At 38.5% G+C, this 7,309-nt stretch overlaps 1 long non-coding RNA gene across 1 annotated transcript; it reads left to right on the forward strand.

Moving 5' to 3' along the window:
- The first annotated feature begins 1,837 nt into the window (after positions 1-1,837).
- Positions 1,838-2,546, forward strand: LOC122049015. Its single transcript, XR_006130771.1, has 3 exons — positions 1,838-1,908; positions 1,997-2,064; positions 2,491-2,546. It is a non-coding gene; the product is annotated as an uncharacterized LOC122049015 (long non-coding RNA).
- The last annotated feature ends 4,763 nt before the right edge of the window (positions 2,547-7,309 follow it).

Raw genomic sequence — 7,309 nt, forward strand, 5'->3', positions numbered from 1 at the left:
CCATCTTATGCTATTTAGTTTAAGAATGATCAATTAGTCTTGTCTTGGTTAATCTCATCAATTACTGAGCCTATACTTCCATTGCTCGTTGGCCTCAACACCTCTCGTCAAGTTTGGGAAACTCTTGATCATTCTTTTGCATCTCACTCTCAAATACGGGTTCTCCAACTTCATCTACAATTACAGTCTATGCAACGAGGAGATGCCTCTATCAGTGATTATATGCAATCAGTCAAGACTATTGCCAACAACCTAGCTGCAATTGGATATCTGGTCTCTGATCCAGAACTATTAATGCATGTTCTTGCAGGTTTGGGTCCTCAATATGATAGCTTTGTTCCTAGTGTGACGACTCGCATGGATCAAGTATCACTTGAAACTCTTCATAGTATGCTATCCTCTCATGAAAGACTTCTACAAATACAATCTCAAAGGATGTCAAATTTTATGTCTTTATCGACATATATGATTAGCAAAGCTCCATAAATTGATCAACATAATCAGTCTTCTCCCCAACATGGTCATCCAAATCAGATTGGAGGTTTCAAAGGCCGAGGTCGAGGACAAGTACACTGTCAAATTTGCTTCAACTATGGTCATTATACTCAAAATTGTTATAAAAGATATGATTCAAATTTTCGAGGAGGACTCGTATCATCAAATCGACTCCCTCCCCTATCTTGGCAATCTAGTACTAAATCATCTCATTATGTAGTATTCTCACTCTCCAACCCTCCTATTGCAACGTCATTGGTTCCTTAAACCCTAGGATGCATCCAGATTCTGGAGCTGCTCATCATGTTACACCAGAGTATGAGAATCTTACAGAAGCTTCGCCTTATCATGGACCTGATGTGGTGTAAATAGGCAATGACTCATGTTTGCAAATTGCTCACATTGGAAACACATCCTTTCATTCATGTGGTTGTACTTTTCACATGCGCAACACTCTTTATGCTTCTTCCATCACTAAAAATTTACTTTCCGTATGTCAATTTGCTCTTGATAATAATATATTTTTGAATTTCATCCTCATCATTATCTTGTGAAGGATCTCACGACAGGAACTATTCTACTTCAAGGGGATACTAAAAACGGTCTTTATTATCTTCAACCCACATCTCTCAAAACCTTTGTTGGAGAATGCATGGACAAATTCTCTTGGCATGCACGTCTTGGTCATCCGTCTCTGTAAAATACCGAAAATAGGCGAATATTAATAAGGGAATTTTTCGGAATTTTTGGACATTTTTCAGGAATTTTTCGGAGCTTGTACGGACGAGTTCACGGGGATAAAAACGGGGCCCCGAGAAAGCCTGTTTGGGCTACCCATTTAAGAGAGGAAAAGATTTATTTATTTATCCCTTTTTCCTTTTCTTATTTATTATCTTATTTTCTTTTATTTCCTCTCATTCTCGCCGTTCCCTCTTTTCTCCCCGACGCCGCCGAGCCTTCTCCTCCTCTCGGCCCTAACCGACGGCTAGCGGTTGCTTCTTCCCGAACGCCAGCAGCCGATCCCTTGCCGAAGCCCTAGCCGCCGGCGACGCAATCGGCCACTTTCTTCTTCTCCTTTTCTTCCTCCCGAGCTGCACCCCTCGGTGCCCTAGTCACCCGGCGCCGCCCGACCGCCTGCCCGAGCCGAACCCCTCTCTTCCTCTGCCCTAGACAAACTCCAGCGCGAGCCACCGTCGGTTAAGCCCTTCGCCCTCTTCTGATTTGTTGCGCACTGTCGCCACTGTGTGCCGCTCACCGCCGATGTCTTCTCGCCGTCACTCTAGCACCGCCGACATCTACTGATGCCGACCTTTCCTCTGCCCTAGTTCCTCAGCCGCCGTATGTGTGGGGTCTCCAGCCGATTGTCTTCTGCCATGCCAAAGGATTCTAGACTTTCACCAAATCCAGAGAAGGGTAAGGGAAAAACATTTCTTTTTGTGGCTGGATTGAAGTTGTGAATGGATTTTTAGGATGATTTATGATATTCTTTTGATCCGGGCAGTGAGGAGGGTCTTCCAACAGTACTTTGTCCAACAGCAACCCTTGAGTTCCAACAGCGGCAGAATTAAGGTAAGGATTAGGTGTATTTGAATATTTATTGTAGATCATGTTCCGAATTGGAGGATTTGGTTAGATGATCATGTGAATCTAGGTAAGGAACATGATTATGATACATGTTGATTTAGGAAGGAATTGGTACATACATAATTGTTTATGTATTTGAATTAGGTGTGATGTAGTTTTCATGATTTGTATAAATGGAATTAGGTGATTGATTATATAGATGATTAATCATGTGTAAATGGAATTAAGTTTGGATTCTTGATCTAATGGTGGATTAGGGATTAGGTAACTAACCCTAATTTATCGTTAGACTTTGTTTAGGTAGGTTGAGGTTTATAGTTTAGGGTTTTGTCCTAAATTGTTATTAAGGATTTTATTTAGCTATTCATTTAAATTTTTAGCTAAATAAAAATGTATACATTGGTGACACAGGACTTTGACGCGAGACGAGTATCTCGGAGTCAGATTTGGACCATTTCGATTGGAGGCGAGTACTTTTGACTTATGTCATTTGATATGCTTAGTAATTAAATTAACATGTTGCATTAATTGTGTTTCTTATCTGTTTCGGTTAATCACTACCCAAATCTTACATGCTTGATTGATTGATTGGTTTTGCATCTCAGGTATATTTTACCTGTTTATACATGCTTATAGGGTAGTGATATGTCATGCTTGACCATGTTCGGGACCTAGGTTTTATACCTTCAGATACCTTTGGATTGTTTTGGATTCGACCTTTGATGCATTTTATATATATGTGGATTAGGTCGATATTCTTGTGGTTAGTGCCATGCACCATTTGCATGATTGCATCCTGCGATAGTCCGCCCATTATTGTTGAGCACATCGCCGTTACATGGATCCGCACACACCACCACTCATGGGTTAGTGGTCGATTCAGGCAGAGTGTGTTGCAGCAGGACTCTGTTAGGCACCGTTGGTCCGCTCATGGGTAGTGTGACACAACGTGTTATCCGGCAGGATTCCTCCCCGTCTTTGAGTACCGGGTTGAGAGTGCGCTCCCCCATCTATGATTTGGGGTAGGAGGATAGGTGTATCCGACAAGATCCCGTCACTCGGTCACTCATCGGGAGTAGTGACGACAGAGTGCACGATTGTCACCCCTACCCACCGGCCTCACGCTTGTACGAGATGATCGATCGCCGGGGTGACCAGACGATCATCGCATCATATGCATGATGCATTTATTTCTTGTGTTTGTGTTTTGCATTTATTTTCCATATTGTTTGGATACCTATGTTTGACATGTATACAGGATTTCCTATACCACTTGGACTGCTTGACCTTATACTCGGGACCTGGTTAGTACAGATTCTCCTGTTTACTTCAGATGCATTTTATCTTTCTTATCAGGATGACGCATGATTAGTGTTAGGTGTTGTTTCTTTACTTTGCATATCAATTGTACTGCCGAGTGTTGGACTCACCCCGCCTCCATTGTTGTTATTTTCGTGTTGATGCTGTCAGGAGTTCCAGTCGCTAGTCCGCACTGCACGTAGTGCTGGTCCTGTAGACCTTCAGGATATGTTTGGTTTTCTTTGGTTTCTTTCTGTTCTAGACTGTTTGAACTCGTTATGTTCTGGATTTATTTGCTTATGGACATGATATAGATTTTATTATATTGATGGATTTGGATTTGGTTTTTATTCTACTACATGCCTGCCTAGATGGCAGAAGAGGTGAGTTCGTCGGTTTTGAGCTTTACGAGTGTAGTTGAGTAGGGTGGTTTTTGAGTCAGAGTATTATTACTGCGTGGTTGTGTCAGCCAGAGGCTGAATATATATATATAAACTGCGTGGTGATTGATTTTTATTATTGTTATGATTCCAGCCGCCTGTGGCTGAGTATTTAGTGCTTGTAGAAAATTTTTGATTGTCCGCCGTACAGGGGAGATGCTGCCAAAATTTTCTCGGACAGGGACTCCTCTGGGGGCGTGACAGTCTCTATGTCTTGTTTAGGACATTATTAATCGTTTTGGTTTACCAACTTCTTTAGCGTCATCATCTCATTTATGTGAAGCTTGTATGAAAGTAAAATCTCATAAACTACCTTTTGTATCCTCTACTCGCAATTCTAGCTTTCCTTAACAACTTATTCACTTTGATATATGGGATCCTGCTCCTATTCTTTCTAATCAGGGTTTTCTTTACTATGTTATTTTTATCGATAACTTTAGCAAGTTCACTTAGATTTTTTCTATGAAAAGAAAATCTGATCTCTTCGATATTTTTTGTTATTTTCAAAAGCATGCTGAATGTTATTTTAATCGTAAAATACTCTCCCTTCATTCTGATTGGGATGGAGAGTATCAAGCGCTTGATCGCTATCTTACTTTCTTTGGCATCCTCTATCTAGTCTCTTGTTCTCACACTCTTGAACAAAATGGATCCACCGAGAGAAAATATTGTCATGTGGTTGAAACTGCCTTAGCTCTTCTTAATCATGCCTCAATTCCACTTAAATTTTGGGATGATGTCGTCCAAACGACAGTCTACCTTATCAATTGGTTACCCACTCCACTACTTCAAAATAAGTGTCCATTGGAAAGACTTTATAATCGTCTTCCAGATTACTTTTTATTTCGTATATTTGGTTGCACATGTTATCCTTGGATACGACCTTACTCTAAACATAAGTTAAACCCTCACTCTTTACAATGTGTTTTCCTTGGTTATAGTAATTTGTATCATGGGTATCATTGCCTCTATATTTTTAATTGGGCAGATATATATTTCTCGACATATTACTTTTGATGAATCTCTTTTTCCGTTTACAATTGCTACCTCGGATCCTCGTTCAGATAATCAAGGCACCTATCTAATATCACCGAGTCATATACTAGAATTCCCACATATTGATTCATCAAGACATATTGAAAGTACAAGGGGGATGATATCTTAGGTCCTGCTCCATCTCCACATATTCCTGTAGACTCAGCGGCTAGTGGTGATCCACTCTCTAGTTCTGATTCTCATCCATCTGACCACTCATCTCCGAGTAGTTCTGATGATAATACTCCTTGGCGAATGCTTCCTCTAAGCAATATTTATGCACGATGTCAACCAATGTCCACTCGTTATCCTCTTCCATATGCTCTTATTGCTTCTTCAAATTTTGTTGAACCTTCTAGCTTTAAACAAGCGATCAAAGATCTAAATTGACGTGCTGCGATGACTACAGAATTTGATGTTCTTCTTTGCAATGCAACCTGGAGCTTAGTTCCTCATACTCCATCTATAAATATTGTGGGCTCTAAATGGGTTTATCGAATTAAGTATCATGTAGATGGATCTATTGAACGTTACAAAGCTTGCCTTGTTGCTAACAACCAGGTATTAATTTCAATGATACTTTTAGTCCAGTTATCAAAATTACAACTATTAAATTGCTACTAGCTATATATGTTATCTCCAATTAGTCGATACGACAATTAGATGTTTCCAATTCTTTCCTTCATAGACACCTTGAAGAAACTCTTTATACGAAGCAACCACCTGGATTTATCCACCCACAACTTCTAACACATGTGTATCACCTTCAAAAAGCTATATATGGTCATCAACAAGCATCTCATGCATGATTTCATCATCTATCTACCTAGCTTCATATTCAGGGATTTTCTGACTCAAAAACTGACTTTTCACTATTCTACAAATGTAATGCGGAGTTTTCAATATTTATTCTGATTTATATAGATGATATATTAATAACTGGTAGTGATCAAAATGACATTACTACTTTACTCCATCTTCTTCGTCAGGAGTTTCCTATTCGAGATCTTGGCAATGCTCGATTTTTTCCTTGGCATAGAATTTATCTCACATTATAAAGATTTTCTTCTCTCTCAGAGCAAATAAATTACTGGACTTCTACAACGAGCTAAAATGGATGGTGCACGTCATATCTCCACACCGATCATTGAAGGTGGTTTCATTGCACCTTCATCCTCTTCTTCAATGTATGATCCCCAGATCTACCGAAGCATTGTTGGTGCCCTACAATATGTCACCATTACAGACCCGATATTATTTTCGCTATGAATCGTATCTGTCAATTTATGCATGCACCTACTGAACACCATTGGGAAGGTGTTAAGAGAATTCTTCGATATCTCAAAGGCACTATTCTATATGGTCTTCTTTTGTATCGTCAGTTCTCACGAGAGTTGATTACCTATAGTGATGCAGATTGGGCTGGATCTTCCGAAGATAAACGTTCTACTAGTGGTTATGACATATTTCTTAGACAAAATTTTGTTTCTTGGCTTTCAAAGAATCAATCTACAGTCTATTGCTCAAGTACTGAAGTTGTATATAAAGTTATAGCTAACATAACATCAAAAATTATTTGGCTACAATCTCTTCTTTCGGAATTACACTTTTTCCCAACTGCTACGCCTAAAATATGGTGTGATAATATTGGAGCAACTTATCTTGCAGCAAATCCTGTTTTTCATGCTCATACCAAGCATGTAGAAATTGATTTTTATTTTGTTCGTGAGTGTGTGACGACTCGACAACTTTCAATTTTTTACATCTCAACTGAAGATCAAATTGCTGATATATTTACTAAGCCATTATTCATACAACGTTTCCCTAAGTTAGCACTCAAACTCAACATTTAGTCACTGCCGTTAAATTTGTCGAGAGATAATGTCAATAATGGAAAATAATCTCAAATTGATTTTAATCAATTGAGATTTATTATATTTGACATCACAATCAAGGTCACATGAATCAAATATCAAAAATAATAATATTTTTAAGTCTATTATATTTATTACTATGCTTATAAATTGTATATCATATTTAATGTTTTCATTATTATTTAAATAATTTATATAAATAAATCTATTGATTTAATAAATATTAATCAAAAAATTATTTTCTATCTTATTTCTTTTCTTCAGCTATTAATTTCAAAACACACCGATCTTAATAAGCTTTTGAATACACGCATGAATGATGTATCCACTATATTACACTGCCCTCTGCCCACGACTAAAAGCAAGCTATTGATGGAACCTTCAAATTGGCCGTTCAACCACTCGAGAGTCACTTAATGATTACTTGAGCTTTGCACTTTTTTCATGGAAAGACTCATGTTTATGGATATTTTGTTCAGCGTTTCTTTAATTAGGTGGTCACCATCAAAATCACTTTTCTCTTTGTTTACGTGAAATAGAGTTGATCTGTTGGATCTGTCCACACCATTGGTCGCTTCATTG

This window comes from Zingiber officinale, chromosome 2B (assembly GCF_018446385.1).
Source record: "Zingiber officinale cultivar Zhangliang chromosome 2B, Zo_v1.1, whole genome shotgun sequence".
NCBI lineage: Eukaryota > Viridiplantae > Streptophyta > Magnoliopsida > Zingiberales > Zingiberaceae > Zingiber > Zingiber officinale.